Genomic DNA, 19,047 nt, shown 5'->3' on the forward strand with positions numbered 1-19,047 from the left:
GTATAGAGAAGTTAACGCACGGTCAGCGCAATCAAGGGGTTTTTTACATTGCACTTTAATTATAATTTTTATTCAAGTGCACTTTGGGCTCGCACTCAATGAACAAATGACCAAATAAAATTATCCACTTCAACGTCAAAAACACGCAAGGAAAACCTCAAACGAAAAGTCATCGCGAAGATTTTCGAAGACTTCTTTAAAAGAGAATGTGCAAAACTCCAGGGTGAAAATTCATCCTGTAAATGGGCTCTTTGTAGCATATTTTCGATCCGCGCGTGGTCTGGACCTAAAACCAAAAGTTCTCAAGTTGTTAGCCTAGCATACGCTAAGCCAACTCAGGGTTCACTTGTACAAGACCATACCACAGATAGCCAAAGACACTTCACACAGTTTTTGGCCCATGGATGCACTACTATCCTAGGCAATTCTTCCACTATAGAGTTTTCCGCAGTAGCACTGCGGTCTGGTATTCACTCTCAACTTTATAAGAAATTAATCCAGCTATCGAAATACATGTTGGCTTCTATAAAGAAATGTCCATAAAGGAACCCATGGGCAGCTTCTTTGATCGCGACTAAATATCTCGACATACATTACGGTTTGAATCCTAAATCAGTTATGAATTTAAAGTTCCTGCCAGAATTCGGTTAATTCGGTTTCACTAATTCCAACTCGGAACTATCTGTACATGGATTCATAGGTTTTTGGCTTCCGTCTTTAAAGATATGAAGCTTAAAAAACAACAGCAGAGCGTTGGCATATGTCACCTGATAGCATTAGCGATGATTAGGGTATTGCTTATAGAGCGGTCGTATAGTTTTCAAGCAATTTGATTGGTTTTATAATTATTTCGTAAAGCCAATAAAATATTTAGAACGAGAGACCATCTAGATAGTTTTACATAGCATAAAGCTCACGCTACCTTCATCGCATTGATGGGAAAGTCTAGCTAGGATATTACTTCTCGAAATCTCACTTGTAATTTGTTGACTGAGCGCTTTTTTCTTTGAGAGTTTAGAAATTAATCGAAGATCTTAGAAAAGCTTGAATGTGAAAGCGGTTTAATACCACAATACCGAGTAGAGCAGGTTTTCACAAACCATCAGTTCCTGATAAAGATTTTAGACAAAAGACTAGACACCTAGTTTATATCAATTTTTGATAATACGTAGGAAAGCTGTCTCTCTGATGTCATATCATGTCCAACTTAGTATCCCTAGAAAGCAACACTCTACGCAAAATAAGTTAAGCATGACTATCAGCTCCGTCAAAATTGCATAGAGTGCCATTTGAAGCCAAACAAAGCTTATGCTTGGCTAGGTTTTACATTTGGACGAGGGAGCTTCAATGTCCAAAAAATCCTTCAATTCAGCACGCACGTATGGACAAGGAAAGCAAGGATGTCCGCGAACAAGGACCAAAAGAACTTGTCTGCTTATATTGCAGTGCCTGCGCAGCAGTGCCAAAGACCTCCAGCCTGATTCGAGCGAAGGTTGGGCAAACGCACGGAAAGTGGTCCGCCGCCTCATCCTCCTCACCACATGCTGCAATGCTTACCTTTTCCATGTGCTTCTCCCAAAGAAAGTGAGTTCATCAGTCCAACCAGCTACTTACACCCCTTCTGCTTAATGACAGGAGGATCTGCGAAAACCGGTCGGCCATGACAGATAACATCAGTTTTATTCATCTGCAGCCTCTATCAGCCTGCAAAGCTTACTTGTGGGTTGAAGTAACCCTTTGCTAGCCGTGGTTTTGATGGCTGCAGAAGGGAGTGGCAGAACGGGCTTCGGACCAAAGAAGTTGGACTCAGAGCCTATTCTGACTAAAGAGTCAGAGGTCTCGTCACCCGCGATAACCACGTGTCCCGGGGCACATGTTAGCATCACGATATTATGTCTTCCGACATAGTTCAGCCTGGATTTACAAGACTCAACTACCCTTGAAGTGGTTGGAGGGGTGTCTAAGGCCGTGAGCGTAGCTTTCCTGATGCTGCACACACATAGAGATCTGCCTCTCCATCGCTTTTCCACAACAAAGTTCATCGCTTCTTCAGCTACATACACCTCCGCTTGAAACCCAGATGCGTACATCACAAGAGCAAAGTGCAGTTTTGTCCCGCCGGATTCCACGTAGACACCAGAGCCAGAACCATGATCGGTCCTGGAGTCATCCGTGAGAATGCGAAAACAGTGTTTAGCGGTCTCATTTTCAAAGTTTGGCCACAATTGAACCTACAAGAAAAATCAATATTTTTTTTAATGATTTTTAAAATCGCATATCTGGAAAACGGTTAAGTTTTGGACATCATATAACCCAATTGATTACAAATGTCCCAGGTCCTAGGGCAGAATTTAGCCAAGGTGGGAGGAATGTTTTAGTATTAGTACCCCAAAATACAAATGACCTGGACAATAACGTCTTTAAGTATCTGGAAAGATTCAGTTCGAACATCAAGTCAATTCTACTGTATGGCTGTGAGGCTTGGAATTTTACAATTATAGACACGCAACGCCTAAAAGTCTTCGTACATCACTGCATTTTTCGCATTTTTTGGCCCAACACCACCCAGCAGCAGCATGTGGAACACCACCACCCAAACTCCAATACAAACGGAATTTTTGAAAAGGAAATGAGGCTGGCCTGTCCACATTCTTAGAAGTGACATCACACGCACTGCAAATGATTGGAATCCACAAAGAAGCCAAGGAAAAGGTTGACCTCCGCTGACCTGGAGGAGGAGTTTAGAAAGGGAGATAAAGGAAACCAACGAAGGCTGGAAGGCTGGATCGTCACGGAAGATGAGAAATGGTACCTATACATCAATATGAAGCAAAGAAAGAAGTGGGTGGCTCCAGGACTGGTGGGACTGGGTGGGCATAGTGCACTGGGAAATTCTCGCAAAAAATGCCACGGTCAACAAGGAGCTCTACAATGCCCAGCGTGATTCACCGCGTGATTGAGGCTATTTAACTGAAAAGACTTGATCGACAAACCATACTCCTTCACGACAACGACAGGTCCCATGTTGCACAAGTCGTCAAAGCCGCACTCCAAGAGCTCAGATGAGAGGCCCTTTAGCATCCGCCGTATTCTCCGATTACCATCTTTTCCGCGCCCTGCCAAACCATATGATGGGCGTTACCTTCGATAACAAAGAGGTCGTTAAAATCTGGCTCAACAACTTCTTTGACACCATACCAGGCGATTTTTAGCGAAACGGCATCAACAAATTGGTCGAGAGGTGGGAAAAGGTTCCATTCTATAATTGAATAATTAATTAACTTATTGATACCTATAATTTTTATTTTTCTGTTTAAATAAAAGTCTTCTGATCTCTCGCACTGATCTCTCCATCCGCAAACTGGGTTTCGAGGGCTATTTTTCCGAGCAGGCAAGATTGGAAAGAGGGAAGAGTCGGCACGGATATAGGTACCTCTGGTTTCACTGACGGATCCAAAACGGGATCTGGAGTGGGAGCGGGGGTTTTGTCTAAATCAACCAGCATTTCGGTCTCCTTTAAACTGCCGGAAACGAGCAGCGTTTTTCAATGCTTCGCGATCGCTCTTGGGAGGGAGACATTAATGTTTTTTCCGATAGTCAAGCTGCGATCAAGGCCCTGTCGTCGCCGTATTGCAGCTCTCTTCTGGTGAATCCAAACGTCTCGAACGTGCAGGAAACATTTCCCTTATATGGGTTCCTGGGACAGAAATATAGAGGGAAATGTCCCCTTCTCAGACATCTTTCTAAAAAACAACGCGCAAGACAGATGGAGGTCTGTCTCATCGTGTACTATTTCGAAGACGCTATGTCCTAAGCACGATATTAACAGAATGCATAACGTGATGGGAGTCCCCCGCCATTCAATTTTCAAACTCATTGCGGTGCTCACTGGCCACTGGGTGATCGGTACTCGTGCGGAGAAGCTTGGAATTCCGTACAACCCCCATTGCAGAAGCTGCGGGGATCCTGCAAAGAAAGTGACTATTGAACACTTTCCCTGCAAATGTCCGACTTTTGCGGCTGGGCGCTTGAGATTCCTTAGCGTGCCCTATGGGAATAACTTGAAGAAATTCTCCAGCCTAGATCCCTTTTCTCTCCTCCACTATATCAACTGCACTGGATGGCTGTAGACGGTTTTCCCTTCCCTAAATTTTTTCGCAGGTAGTGGTCCGTGATGGGAGTCCCCCGCCATTCAATTTTCAAACTCATTGCGGTGCCCACTGGTCACTGGGTGATCGGTACTCATGCGGAGAAGCTTGGAATTCCGTACAACCCCCATTGCAGAAGCTGCGGGGATCCTGCAAAGAAAGAGACTATTGAACACTTTCCCTGCAAATGTCCGACTTTTGCGGCTGGGCGCTTGAGATTCCTTAGCGTGCCCTTTGGGAATAACTCGAAGAAATTCTCCAGCCTAGATCCCTTTTCTCTCCTCTACTATACCAACTGCACTGGATGGCTGTAGACGGTTTTCCCTTCCCTAAATTTTTTCGCAGGTAGTGGTCCACATTATGGTATAAAACGGGCGTTAGTGCTACTTATAGTGTACCTGGGGTACTCTTGCCATCTAACTCAACTACCTACCTAAAGTCTTCTGTAAAAACGCTGCGAACTTATTCCGACCCTAATATATTTCGATAGGCATTTCTTCTTAATATATTATTTTAAAATATTATTTTTATACTTCTTTTTTTTTAGTTATAGTATTTGATAATTTAACACCTCCACGACCCCACGATGGAACTTCAACATCATTTTTGACTATAGCTCATACTTAAGCACATTTTATGGCATAAGTAAGATTTTGACAACGACATTCCCAAACACCAATGACTTCTCTGAAATGAGAGGCTTCTAGCTTAAAATTTAGTTTTCAAACTAAGGCACGCACCCCCTCAGAGAGTTTGTGGATGCGGCTGTGGGAGTTCGCAATGATAGCAGCAGCAATTCGGGTGAGGAAGAGTGAAGTTCCAAAATTTGTTGCAAAAGTCACGCAAAATTTGGAGTGAAATTATTTTGCATATGACGCGCTCGCGAAGCGGCAGAACTGTCAAAAGTAGCAGAAATAGACTCGATGTATGAATGTAATAATAATTTGCATACTAATGTCAAAAGCAACCGAAATGAAGCAAAATAAGGAGCGCTAGCATGGCGTAGCAGCAATTACATATGCAAAAAGTTTTGCGCAGCTCAAGAATATCGGGAAGACGCGGCGAAGATGTCACAAATGCTGTCTGTCTGTCTGTATGTATGCAGTTTGGCACTTGTTCGTTTTCTTGTTGTTTGTTTTTGTAATATTTTTAAAGTGCTCTTCAATAATATATGTAAATACGCGACTACCTCTTCTGCTTCAAAAGAAAAAGAGAGCAAATATTTTGTAAAAGTTGAGAAAGTCAAGTGCAGCACTGCCGAATTGCAAGCAAGTTTCCCTAAAGTATCTGCTCAAATGTACATACGAGTATATTGCAGTTGATTCGTATCAACTCGTAACAACAACAACAACATTATGAACTCGCTTCAATTTTATTATTATTATTCACTTAACTTCAGTAATTCGCATTTGCGGCAATTTGTTTACATTGAATGCAGTTATTTGCTTGGGGGATGCACCGAAAAAATAGCTGAAAACAGAGTTGCGTGCAACTCGTGAAAAGACCGTTAGCACCTGTGAATAAATTGTATGCAGATTGGATGGAAAGATAAAATTGATGCATAAATTGGCATAAAAAGTGATGAGACATTGTAACGGCATAATGTAGTGAAATTCAGCTTGGTTTTAAAACTTCACACACTCCAGTACTTCCGAAAGAAGACGCACTCAAGTGGTTAAAAAAAAATGTACGAGGGTGAATTATTAAACAGCCGAAATTTTAATACACGAAGGTTGCCTTTTAAATTTGCGCCCGATAGTGGAAACCCAGCAAAATAATAATGACAGCGGCTTCTTTGTTTCTCAAAATATTCTGCTTGGAAATCAATAAAGATCAGAAGTGGATAGCTCCAAAACGCGCTGTTTAAACGCTTCAGCAGCTTCTTCGAAAAACATTGACCTCGCATTTTATTTTTGGCGTTCGGATGCAAAAAGAATTCTTTTCGGTGATGAATCAGGGCTGTAAGGCGGTTGACCCCTTAATACGATCTTGTGAGTTCTCAAAAACTCGCTTGTATGCGCCGTTACGTTAGAGCTGGCATTGTTTTGGTGAAGGATGATTCGCTTTCCCGATTTACACAGGGAAACATTTGGAAAGGAAACATTTTGTTCGTGGGAGAAGGACGGACGGGTAAGAGAGAGAGAGAGAGAGAGAGAGAGAGTTTTCTTTCCCATACTGGCGACACGCTTTGTGCTTTTTATTGGTATTGTCAAACTTAAAGAATAAACGTCAAAAGCAACAAATGTTGCCGAAAACAATTTTGCCCATGTGACCGTGAATGAAACATCAAAAGAAAATATCCAGTGGCTCCCTCCAGATGTCTCTATGTGTAAATCGGGACTTCTTCTTCTTCTTGTTTGGCGCGATAACTGCATACGCAATTTGGCCGAGATTAACCAAGTAGGGCAGTCGTTTCACTTTTATGCCTACCGGCGCCAGTTTTCATTAATTTTCTGGCTTTTTTTGCTTCTTTTTGCTTTGAGGTGCTTCTTCCGCGACCAACTTTTTTGAGACTAAACTCGCCTTCGAATACGCATACTGTCGAATACATTTGTTTCAGACTCACATGCATAGATCCAAAATTCGTCACCTGCCAACTGGTACGAAGTAATAGATGTCCTTCCAACCACCACGGCCAAATTTCTTTAAGAGTCAAAGAGCTTTAAACATTATATAACATACAAAGAAGGCATTAAGTGAAGTTTAAAAATCAGTAAATTTTATTTTTATGACCTTTCTAAAACAGACCAACACAACTTTACTCTCAAAGAATAATTTTTTTATTCAATTTTGCTTAGAATTTTCCTCATTGTTTGCCATTTCATTCGATGGAAAAAAATACAGCGAGTAGCATTGGTTAAAACATTCGTTTATTGAACCTTAAATTCTTTTCTTCTCTGCTACCAGCTATAACCATCCAGCGTGCAATATCCATTAGCCAAGTGAAGAATCCCTGAAGCGCAAATATTTAATCCGAAAATTGCAGCACATACTTAATGCTATTCTCACACATCCTTATGTTTACTACATAAATATGTAATATGTCAATCCTGTAATTTCGGGATCTCAAATTTTTAAATTCTGAAAATCCCGGAATTCTTAAGTGGAATTTTGATCGATTTAAGAAGAATCCTCGAACAAGACGAAAAAAGGCCATACTCGGGTGCCCAACCGAAAGTTTTAAAACAGATATCCAGCGAAGTGTTAAACGTTTACCACATCCATCCTCTTTTATGGGATTATAGTCTGGTGGACGACTCTCGACAAGACAACGATTAGAAACAATATTCAGAGAGTTCTACGTATGGCGCTCTCTTTGTACTCTTTTCTTCTTACCTCCCATAGATTTAGATGGTAAACAGAATGCAAGTAACACTGCTGCTTGGCTTGCCGTAACGAATCAATGTCGCAATTTAGGGTCATTCGGTCATAGCAATCGGTCTGGGTCCAAACAATCCTATTACCTATTGTTCGAAGGAACCATTCTTTAACAGGTTATTTAGTACTAGAACTCCAGCTAGATATGAGTGGGTTGACTATATACCTGACCGGAAAAACTGCCTACCGTTCTTTACTGATGGTTTAAAGCTTGAAGATAAATTTGGCTTTGGAGTCTACTGTAAGAAGGCAAAAGTAAGCATTTCGGCTCGTCTTCCGAATACATGCAGCGTATTTCAGGCTAAAATTCTAGCCATTAATTACGCACCTGTCTGGTAAGGCAAAAATGTAACTACCTTCAGAAAAATCTGTATTTGCTCCGATAGCCAAGTGGCAATTAATTCTCTTAGCGGGGTTGTCACTAATTCCATCATTGCTCGCAAATACCGGGCGTCTCTTAACGAGGTGGCAGAAAATTTCCACAACCATTTGATATGTGTGCCAAGACATTGTGGCATACCGCGGAATTGTAAGGCAGACAAATTAGCGAGAGCAGGCACTACCACTCGCCTCCCTTTTAATATGGAGATTATAGCTATACACCTCTCAACCTATAAACTGCGTGGTGCAAGTAGCATAGCTTTGTCACTTCAGCCAAAACAAGATGTTCAGAGTGGTACTTCAACCATTTCACTTACCTGCATAACACAATCTAATCGCATATTCACATACTCGTGCAATCAGTGGTTGTTCAGACGGCAACGAAAGGGTACTGTGTTGATTTTTTTCGTATGGCCCCAACACAGTTTTAGTTTTTTCTTAAAAACACCGCTTCGAGACCCCAGTTACATCAGCCCCTCAGCTGCTTCTTTTCACCAAGAGTGAGACGAAACAATGATAGCGACTTCGTTCTGTTATACTGCATACTTAACCGAAAACATACGGTGATCCGCAATTCCACATGACCAATTTCCCCTTTAATAGGCTAGGGACATTTTCGTATGTATGAATAACACTTTTTAACAATAAACATTAACCTAATCAAAAACCTCTTAATACATTGGGCCTGTTTTGGGATGACAGAATAAGATCACGAAAATTCCAACATCAGTAAAATCCCGAAAATTGGCACACGTCACCTCATACGTACGTACACACAGTTTGACAAATAGCAGCAATGAGGATGAGTGGCAAACACACTCGCCGTTTTATAAACAATTAAAGTAATGAGCTCTACAACAAAGCAGCACACAACCAAAAGGGTATCAAAAATAATGCAACAACAAAAACAGGGGCTGATAGAAATAATTCCGTATAAACATTTTCGTGCTGCTGCTTAAAAACCAAGAAAGCGAAAAAAGAAAGCAACAAAAGCAAGTGGTGGCCGCCGGGAAAGTACCTATAATAGTTGTAGAAGTTTTGGAGTTGTAGTTGTAAAAACACCAGTAGCAACAGCGGCATACTAACAGCGACAACAATGACTGCATTAAGAATTACTTCATTTTCATTAACTGCTCAACAATGGCGAAATCCGACGACAGCAACAGAAGCGACAACCAGACATCCATCCGATCAGCCAGCCAACCAACCAACCGACATGACTGACAGCTATAAACAACACATCAGACGGCTGGAGAAACTACGAGCGCTTTTAACGACATCAGCCATTTGCGCGTCCTTTTCAGCAACAGAACAACAGAAGAAAAAAAATCATGCAATTATAATGAAAGGAGTTGCATAAGAGCGGATGATAGTTGGTGAAATGGAGTGATGTAGCGGTGGTTATGCAATCTTAGCTGGAAGCGCGCATAAATATAACGTCTGACATGCAATGGTCGCAACGCATTTACAAGAACTTATATGTATGTATGTAAACAGTTAGTTGCGTGAAAGCATAAGTGCAAAGTGGGTGAATGATGTGCGCAGCGGTTGTGGGTGGCCAAAGTATATTAAAAAATAAAAAATTGCAAAAAAGAAAAAAAAACATGCAAGTAAACAGCGAAATTAATGTAAGTAAAGCGAACAAATAATACACTGAGGGAAAAAGGAAAAGCGTAAAGACACAGCGACGTAAATAAACTTAAAAGGCGTAAATAAACTTACGAGTAAAAGGCTGGCTTAATTAAATAAATAATTTCATGTTGCCTTTGCATTATGAGAATTCGTAACGGGTGTATAAACAAGTAAAGAGTCTGGGGAATATTCAGCATAATGCCGCACGCTTTGACAAAAAACGGATGTAAAAGAGAGATAGAGAGGTGTATCCTCGTCCTAAAATTGGAAACTGCATCCTCCGAAGGATTATAGTTTTTAAGTATATTAATTTACAAGGTGAAGTCCAAAATAAACAAGACTGAGTTGAAATAGAAACGAGAGGAGCTTTGTTCTGATAACTTCGAGTTATTTATTCAAAATAGTCCCCTCTGGCCTCGATACACTATTTTTCGCGAGCCAAACGCTTTTCGAAAGAGTGTTTCAAGTCATTGAGCGAACTGTCCTTCAAGATGCCGGTACAAGCCTTTTGGATGGCCTCTACAGACGCAAAACGTTTTCCTTTTATGGCCAAATGCAATTTTCCGAATAGGTGGAAGTCACAAGGAGCCATATCAGGCGAATACGGTGAATGATTGATGTTTAAAATGCGATTTCTAGTCAAAAAATAAGTCACAATAGTGGATCGATGAGATTGTGCATTATCATGCAATAAGCGCCAGCTTCCTTCTTCACGGTATTCAGGATGAATTCGACGTATGCGGTGCAACAAACGCAAGATAGAAAATTGCATTGACAGTTTGGACCGTTGGCACGAACTCCATGTAGACAATTCCCTTGGAATCGAAAAAACAAATGAGCATCGACTTGATTTTTGACTTCTCCAAATGCGATTGTTTGGATGGTGACTCGCCTGGGGACTTCCATTCGGCACTTTGACGCTTAGTTTCAGGTTCATGTTGGAAACACCACAATTCATCACCAGTTACAATGTTGTAAAGGAAGTTATCGTCTTTTCTCGCCTCTTTAATGAGGTCTTTCGAATGTTGAATTCTGAGCAATTTTTGGTCCTCAGTTTACTTGTGCGGAATAAAACGTGCACAGACCTATCGTAAGCCCAAATGATCAGTTAAAATGCGATAAATCGATGTTTTGGAGTTATTCGACACCGATTCCATGAATTTCAACGATTATGGAGTTTTCTGTGATTACTGATCATTTACGTCCTCCCAACCCTCTCTGAAACGTGTAAACCACTCATGAACTTCGACACGAGATAGACAATCATCGCCATAAACCTTTTTCATCAATTCAAATGTTTCGGTAAACGTTTTACCGATTTTAAAACAAAATTTGATATTAGCGCTTTGTTCAAAACTCATATTTCTACCGATGACACAAACATACTGACACCTTAGACGCAATAACTTCGCACTTCTACTGAACGGAATGTCAGCAAATTTTCACTGGAAGTCAACTAGGGATGTAACTTCCAACCCACTAACTCATTAAAAAGATGGCGCCATCAAAAACATTTTTATGACGTCAGTCTTATTTTTTTTAGATTTCACCGAGTATTCTTAAAATTTGGAATTTAGCAAAAGATTAGTGTTGCCATGTTAATCGAATGAGTTGATGCGTGAATACCCTTCGGGAATGCGTACCATCAAATCTCCGTGCATGACCATCAAATAATAAAATAAGTGTTTTCTAATAGAGGTCGCTCCATGGCAAAATTCCGAGTGTATTTCTGCCACGAAAAAGCTCGTCATAAAAACCATTTTTCATTTGGAGCCGGCTTAAAACTGTTGTGAAACAACATAAGGACGCACAACACAAATAGGAAAAGGAATTCGGTCAAACACTTAACAGAAGCTTAAGCGGCACCATACTTGCTCCATATGGGATATGGGCACGGTTGTTGACCGATTTCGCTCATTTTAAGCAAGAACTTGCCTTGCGCAAAATTAATCATCCATTTCCGGTTTTGAAGAACTTTTTGTATTAAATAAAAAAATGTTTTGAGTGATGGAAATCTTTATTTTGATCTTTACTCGCTCGATTGCTTGTCTGATTGAATGCTAAAGCTGTCTAGTTCAAATATTATTAATCTTCTTATAGGATGATTAATTTTGCGCCATCCACCACGTATGGTGTCCGTGCTGGATTTCTACAATTTTTCGAGTTATAGCTTATAACATTAAGCAGACGGATGGAAATTTAGTCATAACATGTAAAAAGTGGGTAAAAAGTGGGCGTGACTCTCTTCTTGCATTTCTCAATAATATTGGGGAGCAATATCTGTACTAATTTTTCAAGTTTTATTAAGTTATTAAGCATTATTAAGCCTTTGCCGAGATGTACGCATTTACCCAAAAATGGATGTGGTGCCGACCACTTCATACAATTTTTCTTTCATCGTATTTCTTCTCTCGGGGGTATCACTTCCAGCAAATATGAGTAATTAAGCTTCATTAATAACAGAGAAAATACGTTTTTCCCCTCTTTTGACAAATACTGTAATATGGTAAGTGGGCACGGTTATTGAGCGATTTCGCCCATTTTCAATATCGAACCACCTCGACTGAAGAGTAATAAGTGTACCGAGCTTCATTGCAATATATTAATTTTTACTCGAATTATCAGGCACAAGGACGGTTGGGCGGATGCACTGATATTTTAGTATATGTCGTTCCCTCTATGCTGTCACATATAGCCGATATATGGGCAAAATTAGAATTAATTTAATGTTTGAAGATTATTTCATGCAAATGTTGACCGCGACTGCGCTTCAAATGGTCCATCCGCTTAGTCCAATGATTTGGGCGGTATCTCACATATAAATTCTTCCAATGCGTTAATTGAAGCAGGCTTGTCTGAATAGACATGAGCTTTAACGAAACCCCACAAAAAATAATCTAAAGGCGTTATATCGCACGATCTGGGTGGCCAATTGACAGAACCCGAACGTGAAATAAAATGTTCACCGAACTCGCCTCTCAACAAGTCCATTGTTACGAGTGATGTGTGGCATGTGGCACCGTCTTGCTGAAACCACATGTCATGTAAGTCAAGCTCTTGCATTTTGAGCAAAAAAAAGGTTGGATATCACTTCATGGTCGCGCTTACCATTCACAGTTACGTTACGATTCGCAGCATCTTTGAAGAAGTACGGCCCAATGATACCTCCAGCCCATAAACCGCATCAAACTGTGACTTTTTCTGGATACATTGGTAGCTCTTGCAACTCTTCTGGCTGATCTTCACTCCAAAATCGACAATTCTCCTTATTTACGTACCCATTGATCCAAAAATGAGCTTCGTCGCTGAACACAAGTTTTCGATAAAAAAGTGGATCTTCGGCCAACTTTCCAAGAGCCCAATCACCAAAAATTCTGCGTTGCGGCCGTTCGGCTTCAATTCTTGCACCAGCTGTATTTTGAAAGGCTTCACACCTAAATCCTTTCGCAAAATGTTCCACGTTGTTGAGTAACAGAGGCCCAATTGCTGCGAACGGCGACGAATCGATAATTGAAGGTCATCATTAATACTGGCCGATACAGCTGGGATATTTTCTTCAGTTCGCACTCTACGTAAGCGTGTTGGTGGTTTGATGTCCAATAATGTAAATTTGGTTCTAAATTCACAATAGCTCGAAAAGCCGCTTCAGTGGGTCGATTAAACTGACCATAAAATGGAAGAAGGGGCGATAAACTTTCTTAACAGAACACGCATTTTTATAATAAAATTCATGATTTGCAAGCGTTGTTCGTTTGTAAGACGATTCATGGTTAAATTATAGACCAAACTGAAGATGCTTGACCGTGAAACAAAACACGAAACGTGCGCCAGCTGCTTAAACCAACTGTTTAAAAAGAGAATAGCTAAAAAATCACCCGTTATAAGCCGCTACCTTACGACTAAACTCTTAACCCTCCCTTGGACACCTTTTTTAAAACCTTCAGTGATGCAAGGAAATTGATGGGATCAGAAAATGTAATGCATGATGAAATTTTTAACAACTTTATCATTTGGTTATTTCCAATTTATGAAAACTATTTTTTGAATACAATATCAATCAAGTGGCCACCTTTATTAGCAATCACAAACTGCGATCTTTTTTCTGCGTTTGTCATCACCTTGTCAAGCATTTCGGGCTTTATAGCGTCGATTTCGGCACGAATGTTTGCCTTAAGCTGGTGAATAGTATGCGGCTCGTTGGCGTCTAAACCGTCTAAACCTTTCTCACGCATTTGCGGGCAGACATAATGAGCCAACATCCACCACATCCATCCATGGCCCAATGATGGTTTTGGCGCAAATGCCGGCCCAAACATTTACTTTCCGGTCATACAATGGCGTTTCAGGGATCTCGTGTGGATTTTCATTTCCCCAAATGCGGCAATTTTGTTTATTCACGCTGCCAGAGAGGTTAAAATATGCCTCGTCAGTCATTAAAATTTGCTTCCAAAAATATTTTTCAGTGTCAACCATTTAAGCGACAGTTTGGTCGTATTAAAAGCGACGTGAAAGGTCTGTCGGCAATATTCTTTGTGTCAGTTACACTTTATACGGAAACAAATTGAAATCATCCTTTAAAATGCGCCGTATTGTGGTTTCACCGACGCCAAAATGCTGAGCGCGACGACGATACGACACTGCTGGCTTCTGGGCAATGCTTTCCCTCACTGCTTCAACAGGTTGATTGGAACGTCGTGGTCGTTGATGAACGGCATGTTGACGATCTCCTACTGCTCCCTGCTCCAAAAAATTCGACACCAAACGACGAATAGTATTGTCAGACGGTGCCTGTTTGCCGGGATACTTTTTGCGATTTGCGCGTTGAGTTAGAACAATAGCACGACTATTTTCGATGTATAGCGTCACTATTTCAGCGCTTTGTTTCGGTGGATGTAAAGCGATCCATGGTTGAAATTGTACTGAATTGGCGTATCGAAGACATGTATGTTGAAGTCGATCGGTTGAGAGTGAGATGAGTGAAAGTAAAGAACAAAACGAAGAAATCCTTTTTTCACGAACTAAAATACTTTCAGCGACTTTTTTTGCTGCTGTTGGTAGCTCAGTGCCTATCAAAACCAATAAAAAAGGTAAGAAATTAAAAATATATACCTGTGATACTTAAAAATTATTAAAAATAATTACATTAAAGGGGTCCAGCCAGACCCGAGGTACCCAACCGAAGGTGTAACTTTTTAAATCCTTTTCTTCGTCCTATTCGAGGATCCTTTTTAGAGCTTATATCCATTAAACAATAAAAAATTAAATTTTAGGAAGCTACCTGGAAGCTCAAGTCATTAGCTATAATAAAAGTATGTTAAATTCACGTCAAAAGTCGAAAAAGGTCTGGTCAGACTTGTGTGCCCAACTGAGGGTTAACTAAAATATGCGCTGCCAACAATTAGACCGTCGAACAGACAACGCGCAGCAGTGCCCAACTGTTGGCAGTAGAGGGGGATCTGTATTCCATCAATCTAACAACTGGCTACACATTTTTTCAACAACTCGCCAGAAAGCTTGATTGGGAGTCTCTTATGCGCCCAGTCTAGAATCCGGACCTAGGAACGAATGCTTACTTCCTGTTTCTGCCCATGGTTAAAGTTTTTTTTTTGGTGAGGAGTTCGCTTCAGGAAAAATTTTAATCAATTATCTGTCCCAATTTATTGTCAAAAGAGGTGAATGTTGCTATAAAGTGGCATAAAGGAATTTTCTACCAAATAGCTATTGAGTAAAACGGTGCATATTTGAGTGGAATCGGATCATTCTGGCCATTTAAATTTCATAAATTTTGGCATAAAAATGGCATGAAAAAACAGTGGATTTCTTTTACTGTAATATTTGCCTATTTCCAATACAACTGCACAACACAACTGCAAATACCAGTTGCTGGCTTAACACTTCCTGCATGTGATATGCAATGCCGCTGTCATTGTTCTGATCTTTCAATTACAACAATTTCAGAAAACTAAATTAACGCAAAACCAGAAATGCACCAAGATAACATTTACCAACGAAGAGGCGTGGTGCCACAAGTGATAATATATTTTACCCATTTTCCACAAAAATATTCGTATAGTCGTCGTTGAAACACCTTCACTGTTGCAGTTATGAAAAGTGTCCAAACCAACAGACATTTTATTGTTGAAATGAAATACCGCACTTGAAGTTCAAGTACCGGAAAGTGGCAAGTAAGTTTAGTAACCGCGAAATAACATACCTACAAACATATGCACATATATGAATGCATGCGCATAAAAAGCCAACAATAACAAGTGGTTCAGGGCAACAATGTCAAACGTAACAGGATTATGGCATTTTTGTGGTGCAATTGTTTTTCTTTGCCAGCAAGCCACCTACTCATATGCGCGTGCATAGGTATGTATGTATGTGCTGCATTAAGCTGGCTCTGCCGAGAAGGAGAAATATAATTGTGTTAGTAGATAAAAATTTGTTTAAATTATCTCAAAAGGAATTGCTAACTAAAGTGTTGTGCTGTAGAAGAAAGTAACAAAAACAAAATTCGATGTTTTGAAAATAAATCAGATATAAATATATAGGTATATATTTATATGTCATGACATACAACAAAGCATTTTAGCCCAACACTAGGTTACTCGAGAGTCGATCTGTATTGAAAATACTTCGCCAGTCTCATCATTGTGAGGATCCCGGCAGATTTCTCAAAAACTTTTCTCTATCATCTTAAGGGGTCCCGGTGCTCTAGAGCTTGAAAATTTAGGGTACTTTCAGGATTTTCTTTTACAATAAAAAAATAATAAAAACGATATTTCAAATTTTAGGCTTTTATTTAACTTCGGTTACATACAAAAATGAAAAAAAAAAAATGTTTGAATTTTAATAATTTAAAAAATGGCGCTGAAGTTGACCCTCCCGAAAAATTTGACCTGGACGTTGTTGTCCATTTTGGTGCTTCTATTTATCTGAGTCACAAAACCCAAAAAAATTATTAATCAATATGACTGGAGCTATGTCCCGTACTAGAAAAACAAAACAAAATTTTACCAAATGGCGCGGTTTTGAATTTGACTCTCTAAAAATTGTGTTTTTTTTCAGTTTTGTAATAAAAAACTTACGAAATATTTATTTTATTTTATTTTTTTTATTTTAAAAGCTTACATGATAATAAAATTATAAGTAAACTCAAGCAAACGCAGCGCTAGCAGCAGAGGCTTTCAAAATAATAATATGATTCTAGTACAGGCGACAGCCAGCGATCTTGTGAACAACACATTAAAATTTCAGACGATTCGGTTGAATAGTTTTTTTTTTGACAACTCCAGGCCGAAAAAATAGTTTTGAGATAATTGAGTTTAAAGTTTTGACTGTAGCCGCGTGACGAATCTGACTCTATCTGCTAAAACGGCGGTAGAATCGAAACTACTGGGAATATCCTTCCAAAAATTTTACAGTATATTCTTAAAAGTCTATACCTTCGAAATATCAAACAAACAAAATTCATTTTTTTTAAATTCTAGACCACCGTGCTAGTAAAAGATTTTGCAATGTATACACCAACACCTGCGTTCGCAATAATAGCAACGCGACATATTGCAAAGTTTTAACATTGATTTATTTTTCATTTAATTTTTTTTTTTTTAGATACAATTTATGCTACAACAAAATTATAAAACTTTTCGTTTTAAGCATTGGACAAAGTTTAAAAAATTCAATGAATGTTTTCAAAATTTCACTCTTTTTAAACTGAATTTCTAGAAAAATTTCAGGTATGCAGTTTCATAGCCGATTGAATTTTGATATAATAAAAGGCAAGTTTCAAGTTTCTCAGAAATCGTGTTGGTTTTTTACAATTTTGGTTTCTTTCCAGCGATCTTGTGCACTTTCTCCAATATTAGGTAATACAAAACACAAATATAGTTGGAATGATGTTTTTTTTAATTTTTTAATACTTCTTTTTATTCTAATCTGGTAGGTAATTTCATGGCATTTATATTTTGAGTAAGATATCCGGTAAATGCTTGCCGCGGCTACGAATTGGAAGGTTCATTCGATGAGTCTAATTTTTGACTACTTTTTCCAATAAATCTGGCCCAATGGATTCTTGAATATTGCAAAAATTTGTTTGTTAAGCGCGCAGTATGCGGCAAGTTGCGCAGTCTTGCTGGAACCAAATGTCGCCAGAGGCTGCTTTCCAGCTCTCCCATCCACATTGAATTCAGTGACCAATTTCTCGTTCGAAGGTGCCAGACGAGCCCAGGTATTTCAAGCTATCAACTATTTTTTAAGGGGATATTATTTATTGTAAGAGCTGGATTCTCACAACTCGCTGGGGTGAAATGAAACTCGATTGCATCGGTCTTTGTTCAGCTTACTCTTAGCCTTTTCGATTCAATGAAGGTAACCCACCGGTTCAGATTTTCTAGGAGAATGGCTTTGTCGCGTGCGAGAAGGGCTACATCGTCAGCATACAGCAGTGTCCAAGGGAGGTTGCTTGGATTTCATGCGTAAGGAAGTCTATCACCAGATTAAAGCTGAGCCTTGATATACGGCTACATTAACGTTGAAACCACTAGCACTTTTTATCTGGGTAGTTACTTGATGGTAGGTATCAATGACGTGTTTAATGATGGTTTCCAGGATCAGGTGTTTTCTTAATGCCTTAACGAGATCTCTAGGCACGCAGTCGAACGCCTTTTCGAGGTCAATCAAGGCTACAACCAGATTTTTTTCATTTAGTTGATGGTTTTCTATGACCGTAAAAAGAATGTGGTCGACTTCCTACTCACGAAACCGCACTGGTTGTTTGTGATCTTAGCGATACTTCTACTGCATGCGTCGCGGACTCAACCCATATCTTTAGGCAGTGTGACATAAGCTTTTTTTTCTTTTTTTTGAAAATTTGTTGAATATTTTTTTTTCAAAAGTTTGAATCTTGCGTTTATATGCTTTTTGTAGAAGAGTGAAGTATTTTTTTGTATCCAAAATTATTGAAGTTAAATGAAAAACGAATAAATTGTCAAAATTTGGCAATAAGTCCCTATGCTATAGTTTTTAAACGCAGAGTATGAACCACATTAGGGTGGCACGCCAAAAAAGTTACTATTTTGGAAAGTGAATCATAATTTATGACTTCTACCAAAATATTTTAGGTCGACAGCGTTGTTCGAGAGCTGGTCTATACTGAAAATATCTTAAAAATTTCATAATTAAAAACTTTGATGAGGATTTCTTAAGTTTGCAATTTTCTATCATCTTAAGCCATTTACAGGAAAAAAGAATTTTTTTATGTACTCTAACTCGAGAACCTATGTATGTACATACCTTTATTTAAAAAAAAGCAAAAAAAAAAAATTTAGAAATATTTCCACACTTTCATTCCTCTCCTCAGCATATTTCTTTGAATCTACAAACCAGCTGTATATTATGACAGCGTTGACAGCTACCATTTGGTCATACAAGTTTTCATCAAATACTATCACGTCAAGTAAAGCAAAACAAGCCTGCATTGACGCCAACTACTACTCGACTTTAT

This window comes from Anastrepha ludens, chromosome 2 (assembly GCF_028408465.1).
Source record: "Anastrepha ludens isolate Willacy chromosome 2, idAnaLude1.1, whole genome shotgun sequence".
Taxonomy (NCBI): domain Eukaryota; kingdom Metazoa; phylum Arthropoda; class Insecta; order Diptera; family Tephritidae; genus Anastrepha; species Anastrepha ludens.